At 43.1% G+C, this 24,511-nt stretch overlaps 1 protein-coding gene across 3 annotated transcripts in view; it reads left to right on the forward strand.

The window, feature by feature from the left end:
• The window catches only part of coa1 (cytochrome C oxidase assembly factor 1), an 81,399-nt gene that overhangs the window by 28,950 nt on the left and 27,938 nt on the right, over window positions 1–24,511 (forward strand). For 2 of the 3 annotated variants that reach the window (XM_073054403.1, XM_073054404.1), the window contains one exon: window positions 3,091–3,164. The exons of the other annotated variant lie outside the window; for it this stretch is intronic. The gene's annotated coding sequence lies outside the window, so the exon portion shown is untranslated. The remainder of the gene's footprint in view (window positions 1–3,090; window positions 3,165–24,511) is intronic. 3 annotated transcript variants of the gene reach the window in all.

Here is a 24,511-nt window from a genome sequence, read left to right on the forward strand (position 1 = left end):
TCAGTGTTATCCTCTTGCTTATATATGCCATTAGGGATATATAACCAAATCTAAAATCCTGTGGAATATCACTAATTGGCACTGAAGTACATGGTTTATGTTGGAATATCTGTCAAACTCTAAACCTCAGCCTCTCCAAGGGACATACTTTTCATTTTTTAAATACTGCAGGCATGTGGGATCATATCTGATGTTGTATGCATTTAGATCCTGATTTTGTTCATTGCTATCCTCAAGCAGTATGATCAAAAGCAGACCTGCTATTCAATCTTCCAATGGATTCAGTTAGATCTTTTAAAGGAATGATCTGAGTTTTTTTTCTTGTGGGAAAGTGCATGACAGCTCGATGTGTTGGAGATGTGATGGCTACAAAATCCACAAAAATTTCACTAAAATACTGGGGAGGGGAAGTTATCCTTCAGTGGCTAGCAATAATTGCATGCAAGACTGGCTGCCTGTTGTACTTTTGTCGCTCCATTGTTGGCTTCTGTGAAGGTTATTGAGACAACATGACAAGAAACTCTCAAATCAATTTAGTGCTAGTAACCGAAAGTGGATTTCTCTGCCTTCAGCATTGCCACTCTTCAGATGTTATTTTCTGTAGGCTGGATGGTTTGCACCGCAGCTCGTGAGAATAAATTGTGACTCAGGTTACCAAATTGTCTCAAGACAGTCTTTCAAAAGTATTTTACAAAAATGCACTTTTGGTTCAAAAGCTCTTTGCAAAGTCGATCAGAAATAATTGTCAACTCAAAAATAGCTGGCTGTACCTTACCAAGTGCATTCTATCCAGGGCAGCAAATCTCAGGAAGGGTGTATTGGACTTGGAGAAAATAAAGTGCAGATTCACTAAAACAGCACAAGTGATAAAAGTCAGGTTTTCTTGACAAGACTCCTTTTTGTGATTGTTGAGGATTAAGAGAGAATCTAGAGCCATGGGATCGTCTCCAGTAGCACAGAAATAATCCCTTTGGACCTCTATCATCTATCCATCAATACTGCTTTTGAAGAGTTGGCCCACAGCCTTCTATGTCTTGATGATTCTGCTGTTCATTTGGATGCTTCCTACAGATAGCGAGAGTTCTGCCTCCATCACTCTCTCACACAGTGCATTCTAGATTCCAGCCACCAAATGATAAAAGAATCCTTTCTCAGATCCCCGCTAAACCTTCTAGTGCTTACCTTAAACCTTTGCCCTCTGATTTTAAAAAATTAATCTATACCCTTCATAATTTTGTATACAGCATCTCTTTCAGATACTCCATCAGTCTCCTCCTCTCCAAAGAAAACAAACCCAACCTATCCATTCAGTCTTTATTCGTACCTAAAACACTCCTTCCCAGGTAGCATCCTGGTAAATGTCCTCCACTCTTTCCCATGCAATCACTCCCTTCTTATGTAGCTCTCACTGTTCCGGCTGTGGCCAAACCATGGTTTACAAAGTCATACCGTAACCCCCCCTTGTGCTGCTGCTTTTAGGAATCCCTCTGTTTCTCATTACTCCCTGGGATTTATCATTGGACCTCCTAAAATGCATTTTTCATACTTACCTGGATTAAATTCTGCCTGTCATTGCTTTGCCGACCTTAACAACTGATTGATAATATCCAGTAGACTAAGATTTTCCTTTTTAGTTTCAACAACATTGCCAATTTTGTGTCATCTGCAAATTTACCAGACATGTCAATCATATCCAAATCATTAATATGTATAACAAACAGTAAGAGTCCCATCACTGATCCTTGCTTTGCATTACTGTCAGGGGCTTCTCAATCACAAAAACAACCATCTGTCATCACTCTCTACCTCCTATAATCAAGTAATTTTGGATCCTTAGTAGCTCTTACCTTTTGGACTAGTTACCCATGTGAGACTTCCTCAAAGGCCTTACTGAAATCCAGAAAGACTGCATTGATCTCTGCAAAACATTTTGTTACATCTGTGTTAAATTTAATCAAGTTGGTTTGAAAGATCTCCTCCTAACAAAGCCATGCTGACCATCTTTGATTAATTCATACTTTTCCAAGTACAGACTATTCAGACTTTGTTTCAGTAACTTGCTTAACTAATTGAAACATTTAAGATGGCTAAAGGAGTGGGTAATGTTTTTTTTCTCTCTTTTGATGGATGAAGGTCAGCATCACAGTAAACCGGGTGATGTAAAAGGTATTTAGCATGCTGACCTTCATCAGTCAGGGCACTGAGTATAGAAGTTGGGACATTACATTATGCTTGTATAAGTCACTGGTGAGGCAGCTTTTGGAGTACTCTGTAAAAGTTTGAACTCTATTATTAAAAAAAATGTTGAACTGGAAAGAGTGCAGAGAAGAGTTAGGATGTTGCCAGAAAAAGACGTGAGTTATAGGGAGAGGTTGGCCAGCTGAGGTCTTTATATCTTGGAACATAGGAGTGGTCTTACAGAGGTATTTAAAATGAGAGGCATAGATAAAGTGGATATTAACAGTCTTTTCCATAGCATGGGGAGCCAAAAGGGGCATAGGTTTAGGGTGAGAGGGAAAACACTTAAAAGGAACCTGAAAATGGAGTGATGTGCCAGAGGAAATGGTTGAGGCAGGTATAGTAGTAACACTTGAGGAGCATTTCAATAGGTACATGGAGGGGCAGAGCTCGGATAGATGTGTGCTGAGTGCAGGAAATTGGAACTAGATAGGTGGGCACAATGATTGACATGGACTGGTTGGGCTGAGGGCCTGTATCTGTGCTGTATTGTGCTATGATTCTAAGTGTGAAACAGCCAGATAACTTGCGTTGATGGTAGAAATCACTTCTCTACACAAAGGCAGTGAAAATATACAGTCCTCCTTGAGTACAGGTCAGATGAAAATTTAAAAACAGAGTATTTTTTGAGCAATGGAACCCAATTCGTGATTTGGGAATGAGATGCACGTAAACTTTGTTTTAATGGACAGGGAGATGAAGTTAGTAAGCTGAGCGGCCCACAGATGTCTCTGGTCCCATGATATATTTCTGCAGATAGTCACAATCTGTAAAAAGGATCATTTCATTTGCTGCCTGTTTACCTTCCATTCTCTGTGGTAGATGTTTTACCTTTTTGTGTTACTTTTCCAGGTCTTCTGTGGACTTGCCCAAGTATCAGCTCTTCATTTTCTTATTCTGCATTTCTATCCACAATCGCCAAATAGGTGAGTTAGTTATTTAACCAGAAAATAGTTCTATTTACAAATAAACAGCAGTTTTTACAAAATTTCAGAACCAATTAATTTGACAGGGATGTGTTTCTCTGGTCAGACGAAATGGTGAAGTGTATTCACAGAAACGTACGTACAGCACTGGAATGGGCCCTTTGTTACAACATCATCCAGTTTACAGTTTCTTAACTTTTCCTACAAGGACTCAACATATTCTGATCCCGTCACCTTTTTTTTAAGGATTTAATTTCATTTTTTTCCCAACCAGGCCATCCCACCCCCTCTGCCAACCTGCCTTTCCTTTTGAAACCAGGTATGAGACTCATTTTATATACAAAGAGTAAAAGCAAAGATGATGTAACACTGAGGCTTTATAAGCCACTGGTGAGCAAATTTAGGGCCCCTTATCTAAGAAGGGATGTGTTGACATTGGAGAGGGTTCAGAGGAGGTTCACAAGAATGATTCCAAAAATGAAATTCTTATTGTATGAGAAGTATTTGATAGCTCTGGGCCTATATTTGCTGGAATTTAGAGAAATCTCATTGAAACTTATCAAACGTTGAAAGGCCTAGACGGAGTGGATGTGAAGAGGATATTTCCTATAGTGGGGGTGTCTAGGACCAGATAACACAGCCTCAGAATAGAGTGACATCAAATTAGAATGGAGGTGAGGAAGAATTTTTTCAGTCAGAAGCTGGTGAATCATACCATTCTTTTCAAATGCCTCTTTACTCGATCTAGCATCACAGAGCTGCTTTTACATTCCTTGTATCTTGCATGAAGCTACTGCTTCATCACATATAGAAACATAGAAAACCTACAGCACAATACAAGCCCTTTGGCCCACAAAGCTGTGCCGAACATGTCCTTACTATAGAACTACCTAGGTTTTACCCATAGCCCTCTGTTTTTCTAAGCTCCATGAATCCATCCAGGAGTCTCTTAAAAGACCCTATCGTTTCCGCCTCCACCGCCGCTGCTGGCAACCCATTCCACGCACTCACCTCTCTGTGCATAAAAAAAGACAACTTACCACTGATATCTCCTCTGTACCTACTTCCAAGCACCTTAAAAATATGCCCCCTCGTGCTAGCCATTTCAGCCCTTGTAAAAAGCCTCTGACTATCCATATGATCAATGCCTCTCTTTATCTTGTACGCCTCTATCAGATCACCTCTCATTCTACATCACTCCAAGGAGAAAAGGTTGAGTTCAGTCAACCTATTCTCGTAAGGCATGCTCCCCAATCCAGGCAACATCCTTGTAAATCTCCTCTGCACCCTTTCTATGGCTTCCACATCCTTCCTGTAGTGAGGCGACCAGAATTGAGCACAATCCTCGAAGTGGGGTCTGACCAGGGTCCCATATAGCTGCAACATTACATCTTGGCTCTTAAACTCAATCCAACAATTGATGAAGGCCAATGCACCGTATGCTTTCTAACCACAGGGTCAACCAGCGTAGCAGCTTTGAGTGTCCTATGGACTTGGACCCCAAGAACCCTCTGATCCTCCACACTTCCAAGAGTCTTGTCATTAATGCTATATTCTGCCATCATATTTGACCTACCAAAATGAACCACTTCACAATTATCTGGGTTGAACTTCATCTGCCACTTCTCAGCCCAGTTTTGCATCCTATCAATGTCCCACTGACAGCCCTCCACACTATCCACAACACCCCCAACCTTTGTGTCATCAACAAACTTACTAACCCATCCCTCCACTTCCTCATCCAGGTCATTCAGAAAAATCACAAAGATAGGGTCCCAGATCAGATATGACCCATCTACAACCACTCTTTGCCTTCTGTGGGCAAGCCCGTTCTGGATCCACAAAGCAATGTCCTCATGGATCCCATGCCTCCTTACTTTCTCAATACGCTTGCATGGGGTATCTTATCAAATGTCTTGCTGAAATCCATATACACTACATTTACGGCTCTACCTTCATCAATGTGTTTAGTAATTTTCACAAAGCCATGCTGACTATTCCTAATCATATTATGCCTTTCGAAATGTTCATAAATCCTGCCTCTCAGGATCTTCTCCATCAACTGAAGTAAGACTCACTGGTCTATAATTTCCTGAGCTATCCCTACACACTTTCTTGAATAAGGGAACAACATCCACAACCCTCCAATCCTCCGGAATCTCTCCCATCCTCATTGATGCAAAGATCATTGCCAGGGGCTCAGCAATCTCTTCCTCGCTTCCCACAGTAGCTTGGGGTACATCCCCTCTTGTCCCACTGACTTATCCAACTTGATGCTTTCCAAAAGCTGCAGCACATCCCTTTCTTAATATCTACATTCTCAAGCTTTTCAGTCCACTGCAAGTCATCCCTACAATCGCCAAGATCCTTTTCCGTAGTGAATACTGAAGCAAAGTGTTCATTAAGTACGTCTGCCATCTCCTCCGGTTCCATACACACTCTTCCATCGTCACACTTGATTGGTTCTGTTCTCTCACGTCTTATCCTCTTGCTCTTCACATACTTGTAGAATACCTTGGGGTTTTCCTTAATCCTGTCCACCAAGGGCTTCTCATGGCCTCTTCTGGCTGTCCTAATTTCATTCTTATAGCTTCTGTAGTTCCATCTGGAGAGATCTTGCTACCGAATCCACACAGCGCATGAATGTTATCTTGAATTGCATCATCCACATTTCACACATTGACATGGAATTACTTAAACCTTTTCTGGATGCCAAATTAGTTTTATCTCTCACTTGAGCATTTTGTTACCTTTCTAGTCTCAGGATTAGTATTGTATTCCAAATTCAGAATAACTTGCTTTTTCCAGTTGACCATTGAGATCAACATTGCCCTCGCCATTAACTCTGCATTCGTTGCATGACCCCATCCTTAAGGCTAAATGGAACTGTGTAAAGTTTCATCCTGTCCCATCTGTAGTGTAGCTTCAAACACTACTCTCTCCGCGACTGTTACACCTAAAAGGACGTTTAATCCCATTGAGTAATTGGGTTTGTTACACAATGTTGAATTTTTAGGTAGTTGGTGTTTTTGAGCTCACCAAGGTTATTGATGTTAATATAGCTGAGAGTGAAATGTTCTGATCCACTGCTTGCAGTAAGCAACTCTTTCATTAGTTACAGTAATGTCAAATCCTAAATGAAGGTCCTCATTCTGTCAGGATGTACATCATCTTATTTTCACTCCGTCACAGAAGAAATGCTAGATTTCCATAACATTTCTTATTGTTATCTGCAAATAAGGTTTTGCTTTTTGTGCATAACTGAAAGCAATATTTTTTCTGTCTGAGCTGGATTAAAACTGGCCAGGTCTTTAACTCTGTGAGTCAGTGTGCTAACACTTCATCGTGGATGACGTTCAAAGTAATAGTGTACCTTTGTATGACAACACTTACTACCTTATTGCAATTAGTTCTTGTTACATTGCAACAAAATTGTTTACCATGAAGTGTGATGTAATGTCCATCCAACTTGTTAATGAGAGATTCCATGGGAAAGTTACAGAGACAGTGGATGGTAAACTGCAACTTGTTGGACTTGATTTAGAATATAATGTAAATCAATGTATGTCAGTTCTGCAAGGTGTATCAGATCTTTGATTTTTTTAATAAGGAATTAGCTGCAGAGTAGGTCAATATATTCACAAATCAATTTTTTGTTTAAAGTATCAAACTTGTATCTTATAGAAATTGCACTTAGCTCTTACAATAAAGTTTTCAACATAACAGCTTAGCTATGTAGCTTTAGATATCTATGTCTCTTTATTTCATTATAGTTAACTTTGAGGGTAAATACTTTTATCAAACACCTATTCTAGCACGCAACATGTACTGGTCCCAGGGGTTGCTTTGTAATGTGGGTGGAGTCAATGGAGAGAAGCACTGTTAAGGACAAGGGTAATTGTATGGTTTTCTACCTGTTTAAAGCGGCTAAAACTGCAGGGTATATACTTAACTAAATAGCACATATAGTTTGGCCAAGCTAAGCTGCAATACAATCCCATGCTGGTAGCTACAGCTATTTATGGAAGATTAGAAGTAAACATCTGTCAAATTTAAAGCTATGGTTTTCCAACAATGGGGGTAACTGCTAATCATGGGTTTAAATATTTGATTCTCATAAATTCCTTTAAACTTGGGCACCTGTTACAGCCACAGAACAACCCTACTCTAATTGAGGCCTGCGGGGGTACTTCAAAAGTGTCACATTATGCACTTCAGCTGACCTGAATGTTTGTCCATTTGATAAATTGCCACATCTGCTGGGTAAGTGAAAAGTTTGTAGTAACTCAGAGTTTGAGGACCATCCCCCCCCCCACGAAGTAAAACTTAGGAAACCTAATGGCTGCAAATTAGACCCTGCTGATTCAATTTGAACCACTTACAATTGAGGTAAATTTTCAAGTTCAAGTTTATTGTTACTCAACTGTACACATATAGACTGCCAAATGAGACCGCATTCCTCCAGACCAAGGTGCACAACGCAGTATATATAACTCACGACACATAAAATAATATTACCACAAATGAATTAAACAAATAATAAAGATGCATACATGATGCAAGTTTAAGAGTAAACAGCATAATGCTACTGGCACTTGATATGTGATGAGACGTGGGTGGTGGCCGGGAGTTCAGTAGTCTCACTGAACTGGGTGGAGGAAGCTGTTTCCATCCTAACAGTTCTTGTCCTAATGCTGTGCTACCTTCTGCCTGATGGTAGGGTCAAAGAGATTGTTGTACGGATGGGAGGGATCACTGACAATGCTAAGGGCTCTGCGTGCTCCTGATAGATATGTCAAATGGGTGGAAGAGAGACCCTGATGATCTCTCAGCAGTCCTCGCAATTCTTTGTAGGGTCTTGAGATCAGATGCCTTGCAATTCCAGTACCAGATAGTGCTCCTGTGAAAAATTGATTAAAATGGGGTTGGAGGAAGCTTCAGTCATGACAATCTCAGGAAATGGAGACCATGCTGTGCTATAAAAAGGTGGTGTTGAGGGACCAGGTGAGATCATCCGTTATGTGCACTTCCAGAAAGTTGGTGGTCCTGACTCTCCACGGCAGGAGCTGTGTATGCACAGTGAGGAGTGTCAGCTTGCACCTTCCTAAAGTCCACACTCACCTCTTTGGTCTTATCCATGTTGAAATTCAAGTTGTTGTGCTTGCACCATTCTACCAGCTGCTCTGCCTCCTCTCTCTATACCGTCTTGTCGTTTTTTGTGGATGAGGCCAATCACTTTTGTGTCATCAGCGAACATCAGTTTGAACTGTATGTAGCAATGCAGTCATATGTCAGCAGTGGGCTGAGCACAGGTCTGGGAGCACTGGTGCTCAGTGTGATGGAGTTAGCAGTGTTTCTGCCAAACTGGACTGACTGATAGATACTGTAGATACTTTACTGATCCCAAAAGAAGCTACAGTGTCACAAAAACATTGTGAGTGCACAGATATAAATATTAGAAGAGAAGTAGAAAGAATAAAAAATGAGTTGCCACAAGCAGTTTTAACAGGAGGGGATTATCACTTTCCCAGCTGCAGTTTGACTCATTATAGAGTCTAATGGCTGAAGGTAAGAATGACCCTTTGGAGCAGCACAATTGTCTTAGTCTATTACTATAAGTTCTCCTCTGTTCAGCCAAAGAGGCATGCAGAGGGTGAGAAGCATTGTACAGAATTGCCAGGATTTTCCGCAGGCTCCTTTGTTCTATCACAGCCTCCGCTATGTCCAGTTTGACTCCTATAACAGAGCCAGTCTTTCTAATCAGTTTGTTGAGCCTTTTGGCTGTTGACTGTGGCCTTTCTGTCAAGAAGTCCAGGATCCGGTTATAGAGAGAGAGAGATGTGTTGAGACCCAACAAGGACAGTTTACCCTCTGAAGTATGATCATTTTGAATGCTGAGCTGAAGTCAATAGATAGCATCCTGGCATTTGAGGCACCATTTTCAGTGGTAGAGGACAGAGTGGTGTGCAGAGGCTATGGATCATCAGTGAACCAATTTGAGTGATAGTGAAGTGAGAAGGGTCCAAGATGGGATTTAATGTGATCCATAAACAGCCTCTCGAAGCACTTATTGTTGAGAACAGTGCCACTGGACGGTATTCGTTCAGGAAGGTTACTGCTGTCCTCTTGGGCATTAGGATGATTGTGGCCGCCTTGAATCCTAAGGGGTCAGTGGACTGTTCCAAAGAGATGTTAAAGATGTCTGTTAGAGCATTGGCTGGCTGACAGAAGGCAAAGAGTGGGAATAAAGGGAGCCATTCCTGTTCGGCTGATAGTGACTAGTTCTGTTCCACAGGGATCTACGTTGGGACCACTTCTTTTTTTGTTATACATCTATGATTTGCATGACAGAATTGAGGACTTTGTGGCCAAGTTTGTGGACGATACGAAGATAGAGGGGCAGGTAGTGTTGAGGAAGCAGACTTAGATATATTAAGGACAGTGGGCAAAGAAGTGGCAGATGGAATCTAGTGTTGGGAAGTGTATGGTCATGCAATTTGGTAGAAGAAATAAAAGCAAAGACTATTTTCTAAATGGAGAGAAAATTTAAAAATCTGAACTACAGGATTCCCTAAAGGTTAATTTGCAGGTTGAGTCTGTGGTGAGGAAGGCAAATGCAATGTCAGTACTTATTTTGAGTGGACTAGAATAGAGGCAAGGATGTAATGTTGAGACTTTATAAGGCACTGATGAGGCCTCACTTGGAGCATTGTGGGCAGTTTTGAGCCCCTTAACTAAGAAAGGATGTGCTGACATTGAAGAAGGTTCAAAGGAGGTTCATGAAACTGATTCCAGGATTGAAAGGCTTATCATATGAGGAGCATTTGATACCTCTGGGACTGTATTCAGAAGAATGAGAGGTGACCTAATTGAAATCTATTGCATGGTGAAAGGCCTTGATAGTGGATGTGGAGAGGATGTTTCCTATGTTGGGGGGGGGGGGGGTCTAAGACCAGAGGACATAGCCTCAGAATAGGGCATCCATTTAGAACGGAGATGAAGAAGAATTTCTTTCACCAGAGATTGGTAAATCTGTGGAATTCATCAACACAGATGGCGATGGAGGCCAAGTCCTTGAGTATAATTAAGGCAAAGATTGATAGATTCTTGGTTAGTCAGGGCATGAAGGGATACAAGGAAAAGGCAGGAGATTGGGTCTAAGAGGGAATTAGATCAGCCATGATGAAACAGTGGAGCAGACGATGGCCCAACTGGCCTAATTCTGGCACCTGTATCTTCTGGTCTTATAGTCTTATGCACCAAGATTAAGTGAAAATGTTTTATTTGCAAGACTTCCAACAAGTTATTCCATACCCAAGTATATTGAGGTATTTCAAAAGAAAAACAAAACAATGCTGAAACAATAGTGTAACAGCCAATGAGTGTAGTGCGTGGAGATAATAAAGTGCAAGGGCCACTATGAGGTAGATCGAGAGATCAAGAGTTAATCTTTATCATATAAGAAGACTATTCACAAATCTCATACTGTCAATATACTTTTCCCTATTTATTTGCTCATTCTGTCTTACAAGCCGATCAACTCCCTGTCCTCCACCATTCCACATACCCAGATTCTCCCCCTACCCTCCTAAAACAAGAGTAACAAGAGTGGAAAGCGGCCAGTGAGTGAGTGGGCCAGTGAAGGAGTGGAGATTTGAGGTTTTGACTCGAGAGATTCTGGCAGTTTTGGCAGTTGGACTGTACAATCAAGTCAATCAAGATTTGAATAGCTCAGCAGAAAGCCATTGATTAGACAATCAAGATTTGAATAGCTCAGACTCAGCAGAAAGCAGCTGATTGGGCAATCGAGGTCAGGTGACCAAGCAGTTCGAAAAGCTCAAACAAATAAACAGAGGGTTACCTGAAGTGGAGCGGCCTGTGGAAAGTGGCCAGTGAAGGAGTGGAGATTTGAGGCTTTGACTCGAGAGGCTTCAACTAGAAGAAGCGGAGGACGAGCTTGTTCCCAGTTAGTCTTTACAATGCCTGCTGAGACGGTGATGTGCCTCTCCTGTGAGATGTGGCAGTCTTGGGGGAACTCCCCTCTCCCGCAGAGTCACATCTACCAGAAGTGCTTGCGGCTGGGCGATCTGGAAGACCGTGTGAGGAATCTGGAGCAGCAACTGGATGACCTTTGACTCATAAGGGAGAATGAGGCAGTCATAGATGAGAGCTACAGGGAGGTAATCACACGTAGGCTGCCGGAAGCAGGTCGTTGGGTGACAGTCCGAGGGGGGAAAGTGAAGGAGAGTAGACAGGTAGTGCAGAGCACCCCTGTAGCCATTCCCCTGAATAATAAGTCTACCATCCTGGATACTGTTGAAGAGGACGACCGACCAGGTGTGAGCCACGGTGGCAGGGCCTCTGGCACTGAGTCTGACCCTGTGGTGCAGAAGGATGGGACGGAGAAGAGGAGAGCTGTCGTCATTGGAGACTCTATAGTCGGGGAGCAGACAGGAGATTTTGTGGACGTGAGAAGGAAACCCGCATGGTTTGTTGCCTCTCGGGTGCCAGGGTCCGGGATGTCTCTGACCGGGTGCATAACATCCTGGTATGAGAGGGAAAGCAACCAGAAGTCATGATACATGTTGGGACCAACGACATAGGCAGGAAGAGGGATGAGGTCCTGAAGTGTGAGTTTCGGGAACTAGGCAGAAGGCTGAAGAACAGGACCTCAAGGGTGACGTTCTCAGGATTGCTGCCAGTACTACGTGATAGTGATGGTAAGAATTGGAGGAGATGGCAGTTGAATGCGTGGCTGAGGAGTTGGTGCAGGGGGCAAGGTTTTAGATTTTTGGACCATTGGGATCTCTTCTGGGGAAGGTGGGACCTGTATAGATTGGATGGGTTGCACCTGAACTCGAGGGGGAGCAATATCTTTGCTGGTAGATTTGCTAGCATGGTTCGGGAGGGTTTAAACTAATTTGCAAGGGGGATGGGACCCGGAGTGATAGAGCAGTGAAAGAAGTGCATGGAGTAAAGCCAGATCTAACATATAGAGAGGCTTTGAGGAAAGAGCAGCAGAATAAAGGGTATAAAGGTAGAAGGGCTAAAGTGTGAGTACTTCAATGCAAGAAGCATCAGGAACAAGGGTGATGAACTGAGAGCTTGGATACATACATGGAATTATGATGTAATGGCCATTACGGAGACTTGGCTGGCACCAGGGCAGGAATGGATTCTCAATATTCCTGGATTTCAGTGCTTTAAAAGGGATAGAGGGGGGGGAGGGGAGGAGGGGTGGCATTACTGGTCAGGGATACTATTACAGCTGCAGAAAGGGTGGGTAATGTAGCAGGATCCTCTTTTGAGCCAGTATGGGTGGAAGTCAGGAACAGGAAGGGAGCAGTTACTCTACTGGGGGTATTCTATAGGCCCCCTGGTAGCAGCAGAGATACCGAGGAGCAGATTGGGAGGCAGATTTTGGAAAGGTACAAAAATAACAAGGTTGTTATCATGGGTGACTTGGAAAACCCCAAGGCATTCTTCAATTATGTGAAGAACAAAAGGATGACAGGAGTAAAGGTAGGACCGATTAGAGATAAAAGTGGGAAGATGTGCCTGGAGGCTGTGGAAGTGAGCGAGGTCCTCAATGAATACTTCTCTTTGGTATTCACCAATGAGAGGGAACTTGATGACAGTGAGGACCATATGAGTGAGGTTGATGTTCTGGAACGTAGATATTAAGGGAGAGGAGGTGTTGGAGTTGTTAAAATACATTAGGACGGGTAAGTCCCCGGGGCCTGATGGAATATTCCTCAGGCTGCTCCATGAGGCGAGGGAAGAGATTGCTGAGCCTCTGGCTAGGATCTTTATGTCCTCGTTGTCCACAGGAATGGTACCGGAGGACTAGAGGGAGGCAAATGTTGTCCCCTTGTTCAAAAAAGGTAGTAGGGATAGTCCGGGTAATTATAGACCAGTGAGCCTACGTCTGTGGTGGGAAAGCTGTTGGAAAAGATTCTTAGAAATAGGATCTATGGGCATTTAGAGAATCATGGTCTGATCAGGGACAGTCAGCATGGCTTTAGAGTTCTTTGAGGAGGTGACCAGGCATATAGATGAGGGTAGTGTAGTGGATGTGATCTACATGGATTTTAGTAAGGCATTTGACAAGGTACCACATGGTAGGCTTATTCAGAAAGTCAGAAGGCATGGGATCCAGGGAAGTTTGGCCAGGTGGATTCAGAATTGGCTTGCCTGCAGAAGGCAGAGGGTTGTGGTGGAGGGAGTACATTCAGATTGGAGGGTTGTGACTAGTGGTGTCCCACAAGGATCTGTTCTGGGACCTCTACTTTTCGTGATTTTTATTAACGACCTGGATGTGGGGGTAGAAGGGTGGGTTGGCAAGTTTGCAGACGACACAAAGGTTGGTGATGGTGTAGGTAGTGTAGAGGATTGTTGAAGATTGCAGAGAGACATTGATAGGATACAGAAGTGGGCTGAGCAGTGGCAGATGGAGTTCAACCCGGAGAGGTGTGAGGTGGTACACTTTGGAAGGACAAACTCCAAGGCAGAGTACAAAGTAAATGGCAGGATACTTGGTAGTGTGGAGGAGCAGAGGGATCTGGGGGTACATGTCCACAGATCCCTGAAAGTTGCCTCACAGGTAGATAGGGTAGTTAAGAAAGCTTATGGGGTGTTAGCTTTGACGCAATGTAATGATGCAGCTCTATAAAACTCTGGTTAGGCCACACTTAGAGTACTGTGTCCAGTTCTGGTCGCCTCACGATAGGAAGGATGTGGAAGCATTGGAAAGGGTACAGAGGAGATTTACGAGGATGCTGCCTGGTTTAGAAAGTATGGATTATTATCAGAGATTAAGGGAGCTAGGGCTTTACTGTTTGGAGAGAAGGAGGGTGAAAGGAGACATGATAGAGGTGTACAAGATATTAAGAGGAATAGGGCACCACTGCTCAGTACAAGAGGACATGGCTTTAAGTTAAGGGGAGGAAAGTTCAAGGAGGATATTAGAGGAAGGTTTGTCACTCAGAGAGTGGTTGGTGTGTGGAATGCACTAGTCAGTGGTGGAGGCAGACACACTAGTGAAGTTTAAGAGACTACTAGACAAGTATATGGAGGAACTTAAGGTGGGGGGTTATATGTGAGGCAGGGTTTGTGGGCACAACATTGTGGGCCGAAGGGCCTGTAATGTGCTGTACTATTCTATGTTCTATGTTCTAATTTACAGTAGCCAATTATCCCCACAGCAAGCGGATGTTTTGGATGTGGTTGAAACTGGAGCATCGGGATCTATCCCATCAGTTACAAGAAGAGCGTGCAAATTCTGCACGGATGATACCAGGGGCCAGATTAAACCTTAAATCTGTGAAGTCACTGGGATGCCCCTGATTCAATAACAGACCTAGAGGTGTCTGGTACTAGAAGTGATTTTTACACTCTCTTGCATTTTGCTGCAGATTCCGGCATCTGCAGTCTCTTGTGTCTTCATTTAGCCTTACAGTTTTGAAAGCTTCTAACCAGATGACAAATGGATAAAGGTCCAGGTTGACTTCCCTGGCAGGTTGTACAGCAAGACAGCTGCAAACATCATGGATGTGATGTGGCTGCATTAAACAATGTTTTAGACACCTCTGGCTTTCAGTTTAACCTTTAAAAAACATTAAACAGATGGATACCATTCGTTTCTTGTTAACTGGGAAGCAGTTCTTGAGATGATTTAGAAATAGTCCAGGAGCAAGCTGTGCAACATCAAATGCAACTGGCCAGCCAGCAATGAAAATTCCACTGGAATCTCTTGGGAGGTTTTTATAATGATAACGGTTTCTGCCGCTTCCCTTCCAAGATAATCTTCCTTTCAAGATGTGTGCCAAGATGATCGCCTCCAACTGACGAGGGCAACAAGAGCTCATTTTACTGCGGAAGAATGCACTTTGCCTCAGCCACAGTTGTGGTTTGATTATTTTTTCTCCAACCAGTTGTGAAGAAGTGATCTTTCCCAACTAAATGTGAGAAGATGATATTCTCCAACAGCGTTTTCATCAGCTAGGCTAATTATTAGTCTGATGACAGCCTCTCCTTTTCCATTGATCACACCACCTCTGTGGCCTTGGTTCAGAAGTCATGTGTACTGAGTGTTTCCACCTCTGTGGTGTGCGTGGTTGGCCTTGTCAGATATTTAGTTAATCAAAAATAACTTTTGAGAGATGGAATAAATTTACTATTGACTATAAGGTAACACCATATACATAGAAATCTACAGTACATTACAGGTGTTTCAGCCCACAATGTTGTGCTGATCATGTAACCTACTGTAGAAGCTGCCTAGAATTTCCCTACCGCATAGCCATCTATTTTTCTAAGCTCCATGTACCTATCTAAAAACCCTATTGTATCTGCCTCTACCACTGTTGCTGGCAGTGCATTCCATGCACCCACCAATCTTTGTGTGAAAAACTTACCCCTGACATCCTCCTTCTACCTACTTTCCAAGCACCTTAAAACTATCCCCCCTCGTGTTTGCCATTTCAGCCCTGGGAAAAAGCCTCTGGCTTTCCACATGATCAATGCCGCTCATCATCTTGTACACCTCTATCGAGTCACCACTTATCCTCCGTCACTCCAAGGAGAAAAGGCCGAGTTCACTCAACCTATTCTCATAAGGCATGTTCTCCAATCCAGGCAACATCCTTGTAAATCTTCTCTGCACTCTCTATAGTGTCCACATCCTTCCTGTCGTGAGGTTACCAGAACTGAACATAGTACTGTACTCAAAGTGGGGTCTAACTAAGGTCTTGTATAGTTGTAACATTAGCACTCATGAACTCAATCCCATGGTTGATGAAGGCCATCACACTATACGCCCTTAGACATTTAGAAACATGAAAGAGAAGTCAAACCAAACTAGGAAGTTGCTTGAAAATTAAATGATGATGCAGCAAGATCATTTACATTGCAGCAGCTGTGGGAAAATGTAAAGCTGCAATGGATTTGAATTAATTTCATGAAGTCATACATTCAAATTTTGCTTCCCTCAGTTTGCTTCTTGATACATTCACATTTGATGGAGGCATTGTTTGTGAATTTTCCAAAATTCCACATCTAGAATACTTCTAGAATGATTCAAGAGGATTGAAAGGTGGCAAATACATAATCACTAGTGAAGGAAAGAGAGGGAGACTGCAGGCCAACTAACTTTACATCATTAGTCATCAGAAAAATGCTGGGGTTAAGTATTAGAGTTTAAAGTAAATTTATTATCAAAGTATGTATATGTCACCATATACAACCCTGAGATTCATTTTCTTGTGTGCATATTCAATAAATCCATTGTAGAATAATAACCATAACAGAATCAATGAAAGACCACATCAACTTGGGCATTCAACCAGTGTGCAAAAGACAACAAACTGTGTAAATACAAAAAGAAAGAATTATTAATAATAAATAAGCAATAAATATTGAGAACATGAGATGAAAAGTTCTTGAAAGTGAGGCCAAAAAATTGTGGGAACATTTCAATGGTTGGGCAAGTGAAGTTATCCCCAATGGTTCAAGAGCTTGATGGTTGAGGGGTAATAACTGTTCCTGAACCTGGTAGTGAGTGTCCTGAGGCTCCTGTACATGTTCCTGATGGCAGTAGCAAGAAGAGAGCATGTCCTGGGTGGTGGGGACTGCTGCTGATGATGTTGCTTTCCTGCAACAATGCTCGTGTAGATGTGCTCAATGGTGGGGAGGTCTTTCCCTGTGATGGACTGGGCTGTATCCACAAACAAGAAAATCTGCAGATGCTGGAAATCCAAGATACACACTCAAAATGCTGGAGGAAGTCAGCAGTCCAGGCAGCATCTATGGGGAAAAAAGTAAACAATCAACATTTCAGGCTGAGACCCTTTATCAGAACTGGAGAAAAAAGATGGGAAGGTGGGGGAAGGGGAGGAAGAAATACAAGGAAATAGGTGAAGTAAAGAGCTGGGAAGTCGATTGTTGAAAGTGATAAAGGGCTGGAGAAGGGGGGAATCTGATAGGAGAGGGCAGGAGGCCATGGAAGAAAGGAGAGGAGGAGGAGCACCTGAGGGAGGTAATGGGAAGGTAAGTAGATAGATGAGAAAGGGAAATGGAGAATGGTGGGGGGAGAGGGCATTACCAGAAGTTCAAGAAATCAATGGTCAGCTCATCAGGTTGGAGACTACCCAGATGGAATATAAGGTGTTGTTCCTCCAACCTGAGTGTGGCTTCATCACGGCAGTAGAGGAAGCTGTGGAATGGGAATTGGAATTAAAATGGGTGGCCACTATGTGATCCTGCTTTTTCTGGCAGATAGAGTGTAGATGCTCAGCAAAGTGGTCCCCCAATCTACGTTGGTAGATCAACTATGATGACAGAATATAGTATTAATGGTAAGACTCTTGGCAGTGTGGAGGAACAGAGGATCTTGGGGTCCGAGTCCATAGGACACTCAAAGCTGCTGCGCAGGTTGACTCTGTGGTTAAGAAGGCATACGGTGCATTGGCCTTCATCAATCGTGGGATTGAGTTTAGGAGCCGAGAGGTGACGTTACAGCTATATAGGACGCTGGGTCAGAGCCCACTTGGAGTACTGTGCTCAGTTCTGGTCGTGTCACTATAGGAAGGATGTGGAAACCATAGAAAGGGTGCAGAGGAGATTTACAAGGATGTTGCCTGAATTAGGGAGCATGCCTTACGAGAATAGGTTGAGTGAACTTGGCCTTTTCTCCTTGGAGCGGGCAGAGGATGAGAGGTGACCTGATAGAGGTGTATAAGATGATGAGAGGCATTGATCAAGTGGATAGACAGAGGCTTTTTCCCAGGGGTGAGATGGCTAGCACGAGAAGGTACAGTTTTAAGGTGCTTGGAAGTAGGTACAGAGGAGATGTCAGGGGTAAGTTTTTTACTCAGAGAATAGTGAGTGCGTGGAATGGGCTGCCGGCAATGGTGGTGGAGGCAGATTCGATAGGGTCTTTTAAGAGACTCCTGGATAGGTACATGGAGCTTAGAAAAATAGAAAACTATGGGTAACTCTAGGTAATTTCTAAGGTAAGTACATGTTTGGCACAGCATTGTGAGCCGAAGGGCTTGTATTGTGCTTTAGTTTTTCTACGTTCTATGTTCTAAACTTGCGTGCTGGTTCCTGCACAGGTCCTCTGAAATGTGAACACTGAGGAATTCAAACTTGCTATCCCTTTCCATCTCTGATCCTACAGTGAGGACTGGCTCATAGACCTCAAGCGTTGGAGTCAACGATCTTGCTGACATTACAAAAGAGGTTGTTGTTGCGGCACCACTCAGCCAGATTTTCAGTCTCCTTCCTATGTGCTGATTCATCACCACTTTTCATTTGGCCTGTGACAGTGTTGTCAGCAAACTTGTATATGATGTTGGAGCTGCCTCTCCTCCTTCCCTGTTTCCCATGGTCCACTCCCCACTCCTAGCAGATTGCTGCTTTAGATATTTACCTTTTCCATCTATCACATGCCAGATTTTTACTTCATTCCCCCCTCCCAACCCACTTCTTAATCTGGCTTTCCCCCTTTTCCAGTCCTGATGAAGGGTCTTGGCCCGAAACATTGATTGCTTTTTATTTGCATTGATGCTGCCCTGACCTGCTGAGTTCCTCAAGAATTGTGTGTGTTTCTCTGCAGTTTCTTGTGGACACACGCAAACCAGTTTCCATACCAGGCTGTTATGCTTCCAGATAGGATATTTCTATAGAGCATTAATAAAAATTAGTAAAGGTTGATGGAGGCATTTAATCTTCCTTTAGCCTCTTGAGAAGGTAGAGACATTGGTGAGCTTTCATGGCCTTGGCATTAACATGGTAGGACTATGATGGGCTATTAGTGATAGTTACTCCTAGAAATTTGAAGCTTTCAACCCTCCAGCCGCCTCCCCCCCCCCCCCCCCCCCCTTTATGACTAGCTCTTTTGTTTTGATGACACTGAGGGAATGGTTGATGTCATGGCTCTATGTTACTCTCTATCTCCTTTCTATACTCCAAGTCATTGTTTACAGATGCAGCCCACCTTGGTGGTATCAAGTGCAAGCCTGCAAGAAAAATTAATCCAGGCCATGCTGTCTTCTCGCTGTTGCCATCAGGAGAGAGGTACAGGAGCCTCAAGTCCTACACCATCAGGTTTAGGTACACTTATTACCTCTCAACCAGAAGGGATAACTTCACTCACTCCAACACTGAACTGATCCAGAATCAATGATCTCACTCTTAAAGACTCTGTAAATCCTGTTCTTGATATTTATTGCTTATTCTTATTATTTTGTATTTGCACAGTTTGTTGTCTTTTTGCATGTTGGGTTATTTGTCCATCTTTGTTGTGTGCAGTTTTGCATTGATTCTAATGTGCTTCTTTGTATCTACTATGAATGCCAGAAAGAAAATGAACCTCAGGGGTAGTATATGGTGAATTATAGGAACTTTGAAAACAAATTTACTTTGAACTTTGGAGGAGTTCAGGCTCTGGGTTTAAAACGTAAACAATGACTGACATCACTGCAGCCCTTCTCTGAAGCTAACTGTCTTCTACATAACATATGGTAGTCATTCTGAAATTCAAAACTGCAAGGAGTGCAGCAATTCCATCTACAAGTTTGCAGGTGACACCACCGTAGGTGGCCACATCTCAAATAATGAGACACAAGAAAGTGATAGAGAACGTATTGACGTAGTGTCATGAAAACAACCTTTCCCTCAATGTCAGCAAAACCAAGAGTTAGTTATTGTCTTCAGTTAGGGGAGCGGTACATGTACTTCATTTACATCAACGGTGCTAAGGTTGAGAAGGTTGATAGCTTCAGGTTTTAGGCTATGGTGTCTAAATGTTTGGACCAGGACAGCCCACCAGCACTTCTACTTTTTGGCATGTTCCCTCTGACCCTCACCAATCAATGTACCATAGAAAGTGTTGAATCTAGATGCATCACGAGTTGGTCCAATAGGGCTAATTCCTTACAAAAGAAACTACGTCACATTCATTTAATGCCTTGCCGAAATCTCTCTTTACCAAAGGGAGTGGCATTGCATTGGCTGCTAAAGTTTTCAGCAAAATGAAAGACTAAGCTATTTGATATAATTTGATGTATGGCAACAAAAATAGCTTTTACTGTCAGTTTGATTGAGTCTGGCTGGAACAATTGATTGTTCTGTACTGATAACTAAGTGAAAAATCTGAGCTGGAAGTAGACATATAGTAGAACATGTATCATTAACAAGTGCTAAGTTAGTTATTTTCATGCACAGTTTTATTTAATATTTTTACAACAAATCACTGGCGTCAAAGAGGCGCTCTGCTGCAGCTTGTAGTTCACAGAAGTGTGGAAGATCAGCCAGGCTCTGCATGGGGTTTTTGAGGGAAAGGGGGGCGACAAAACTGTAGTGGCAATGTATATCCTGAGACAAAAATCCCTCTACTGAATGGTCTTCATTGGTCCTTGACGGGCCACTACTTACAGCATGTAGAAATTGAGACTGCATTTACTTTATCTGATCCATGAAAATTCCTACCAGGATTGGCATGGAACCTCAATGTGCAGGTTATACATGTATTCCAGCACATGAATTCAATTGAATTGGCTTTATTTCTTACATGAGGAGTAAAAATCTTTACCTTACGTCTCCGTCTAAATGTGCAATGTGCAATTTTATAGTAATTTATAATAAATATTATGTACAACAGGATAGTCAATATAACATAGAAATACAGATGCATCAGCATGAGTTAAGCAATCTGATGGCCTGTTGGAAGAAGCTGTCCCGGAGCCTCTTGGTCCTGGCTTTTATACTGCGGGTACTGTTTCCCAGATGGTAGCAGCTGGAACAGTTTGTGGTTGGGGGTGACTTGGGTCCCCAATGATCCTTCGGGCCCTTTTTACACACCTGTCATTGTAAATGTCCTGAATGATAGGAAGTTCTCATCTACAGATGCGCTGGTTGTCCGCACCACTCTCTGCAGAGTCACGCGAGTCTTGAGGGAAGTACAGTTTCCATACCAGGCTGTGATGTAGCCAGTCAGGATCCTCTCACTTGTGCCCCTGCAGAAAGTTCTTAGGATTTGGGGGCCCATACCAAACTTCTTGTGCCTTTTTCACTGCACAGCTGGTAAGTACAGACCACTGTATGTACAATGCACCGCTCAACAAGTTGTGGGCAATAGTGACTAATGGACTTCGAGGCAAGACCGAAAAACCATGATCACAAGGAACTGCAGAGAGTTGTGGACAGAGCTCAGCATTTAGCAGAAACCAGCCTCCTCTCCATGGACATTTTCCATGCCTTGGAAAAGTAGCTAACACAATCAAAGACCTCACTACCCTGGGCATTCTTTCTTCTCGCCTCTCCCACCGGGCAGAAAGTACCAGAGCCTGAAAGAATGTATCATCAGGCTCAAGATGGCTTCTGTCCTGCGGTTTAAGACTATTGGTTCAATGAGTTAGACTATTAACCTCACAATCTATTTTGTTAATACCTGGTGCCTTAGGGTCCAGCTGCATTTGCACTTTCTATAACTGTAACACTTTATTCCGAATCCTTTACAGTTGTACCTTGTACTATCTTAATGTACTGTTGTAACGAATTGATCTGACTGGTATGCAAGACAGGTTTCGCACTGTACCTTGGCTGAAGTGTCCATATTAGACCAATTTACCAGTGCATTTGCTAGAGAGGGCCTGGCCAGGAACAGACAGGTGATCCACGAAAACCTCGATGGCATCTTGGTCGTTAATCAATGAGTAATGAATGTTTCCAACTGAGACTTGAGTGCTTTGGATGTCTCAACTGTACAGGGAGGGAGGGGAATGGTTAGCAGACCAAAAATTATGTTATTTGCTGTAGTTAGGAGAGCAGATAGCAGATTTTCTGGTTACAGATGTGATTCTAGTATGATATGTTGCGTCCCTGGTACCACTGTTAAGGATTACAGATACCTGTAATTCCACGCCACACGGGTTCAAGAACCAGCAACGTCCGTTCAACGCATTCAGTTCTTGAACTAACCAGCACCACCCTAATCACTAAAGTTTAGCAACACTCTGACTACTTTGATCACTTTAAAATTAGCTTGGCTTTTATTTGTTCTGCTTGTGTTCCTCTAATCATGTTCTTTCTAGTTAAAATAGTGAGTAATGTTATTTCTAATTTTATGTTCTCCATGTGAATGCTACTTGTAAGACCATAAGATATAGGAGCAGAATTAGGCCATTTGGCCCATCAAGACTGATCCATTTCCCTCTCTGCCCCAATCTCATGCATTCTTCCTATATCCCTTCATGCCCTGACTATTCAAGAATCTATCAACCCCTGCCTTAAATATACCCAATGACTTGGCCTCCGCAGCTGCCTGTGGCAATGAATTCCATATTCACTTTTCTCTGGCTAAAGAAATTCCTCCTCATCACCATTCTAAATAAATATCCCACTATTCTGAGGCTGTGTCCTGTGGTCTTAGACTCCCCAACCATAGGAACATCCTCTCCACATCCACTCTATTGAGGCCTTTCTACGTTCGATAGGTTTCACTGAGGTCCCCTCCCCCACCCTCATTTTTTCTGAGTCCCAGTGAATACAGGCCCAGAGCCATCAAACACTCCTCATATAAGGCCTTTCAATCCTGAATGTCCTTTGGGCCCTCTCTAATATCAGCACATCCTTTCTTATATAAGGGGCCCAAAGCTACTCACAGGTGAGGCCTCATGAGTGCCTTATAAAGGACTCAACGTTATATCCTTGCAACAAAGGGCTCTCAATTCCATCATCCAAATCAGTGCCAAATAACGTAAAAAGAATCAGTCCCTACACAGTCGCTTGTGGAACACCACTAGTCATTGGCAACCAAACCAGAAAAGGTTCCCTTTACTCTAACTCTTTGCCTCCTACCAATCAGCCAATGCTCTATCCAGACTACTATCTTTCCTATAATACCATGGGCTTTTAACTTGTTAAGTAGCCTCGTGTGTGGGCAACTTGTCTAAGGGTTTCTGCAAATCCAAGTCCACAACATCCACTGATTCTCTTTTGTCTATCCTGCTTTTTATTTCTTTAAAGAATTCCAAAAGATTTGTCAGACAAGATTTTCCCTTCAGGAAACCAACTTGACTTCAACCTATTTTAACATGTGCCTCCAAGTACTCCGACACCACATCCTTAACAATTGACTCCGACATCTTCCCAACCACTGAGGTCAGACTAACTGGCCTGTAAGTATTTTGCATCAGACTTCACTGTGGAAGACTCTACCAGTATGGTGAAGTTCCAGGTGCCGGGGTCATGACGTGTGTGAACTTACCATTACGAGGAGAGAAGGTTCTTGGGAAACTGAAAGGTCTGAAGGTAGATAAGTCACCTGGACCAGATGCTGTACACCCCAGGGTTCTGAAAGAGGTGGCTGAGAGAATGTGGAGGCATTCTTTCAAGATCACTATAGGATGCAAAAGTAGGCTGAGAAGTGGCAGATGGAGTTCAACCCAGATAAGTCTGAGGTGGTTCATTTGGTAGGTCAAATATGATGGCAGAATATAGCATTAATGGTAAGGACTCTTGGCAGTGTGGAGGATCATTGGGATCTTGGGGACAGTCAAAGCTGCTACACTGGTTGACTCTGTGGTTAAGAAGGCATACAGTGCATTTTATCTCCTTCAACCATGGGATTGAGTTTAGGAGCCGAGAGGTAATGTTGCAGCTATATAGGACCACACTTGGAGTACTGTGCTCAATTCTGGTCACCCCACTACAGGAAAGACATGGAAACCGTAGAAAGGGTGCAGAGGAGATTTACAAGGATGTTGCCTGGATTGGGAAGCATGCTTTATGAGAATAGGTTGAGTGAACTTGGCCTTCTCTCCTTGGAGCAACGGAGGATGAGAGGTGACCTGATAGAGGAGTACAAGATAATGAGAGGCATTGATCGTGTGGATAGTCAGAGGCTCTTTCCCAGGGCTGAAATGGCTGCCACAACTGGGCACAGGTTTAAGGTGCTTGGAAGTAGGTACAGAGATGTCAGGGGTAAGTTTTTTATGCAGAGCGGTGAGTGCATGGAATGGGCTGCCGGTGGCGGTGACGATGGTGGAGGCGGAAACAATTCATTCTTTTAAGAGACTCCTGGATACTTGGAGCTTAGAAAAATAGAGGGCTGTGGGTAAGCCTAGGTAGTTCTAGGCTAAGGACATGTTCAGCACAGCTTTGTGGGCCGAAGGGCCTGTATTATGCTGTAGGTTTTCTATGTTTCTATGTTCTGGAAGACTGGAAAAATTGCAAATGCGACTCCACCCTTCAAGAAGGGAGAGAGGCAGAAGAAAGGAGATTTTCATTTCCAGCTTCCTCCTTTTACCCTTGAACTCTTAAGCAGAACATTACCAGTTGACTTT

The sequence above is a fragment of the Hemitrygon akajei genome, chromosome 8 (assembly GCF_048418815.1).
Source record: "Hemitrygon akajei chromosome 8, sHemAka1.3, whole genome shotgun sequence".
In the NCBI taxonomy this organism is placed as follows: Eukaryota; Metazoa; Chordata; class Chondrichthyes; order Myliobatiformes; family Dasyatidae; genus Hemitrygon; species Hemitrygon akajei.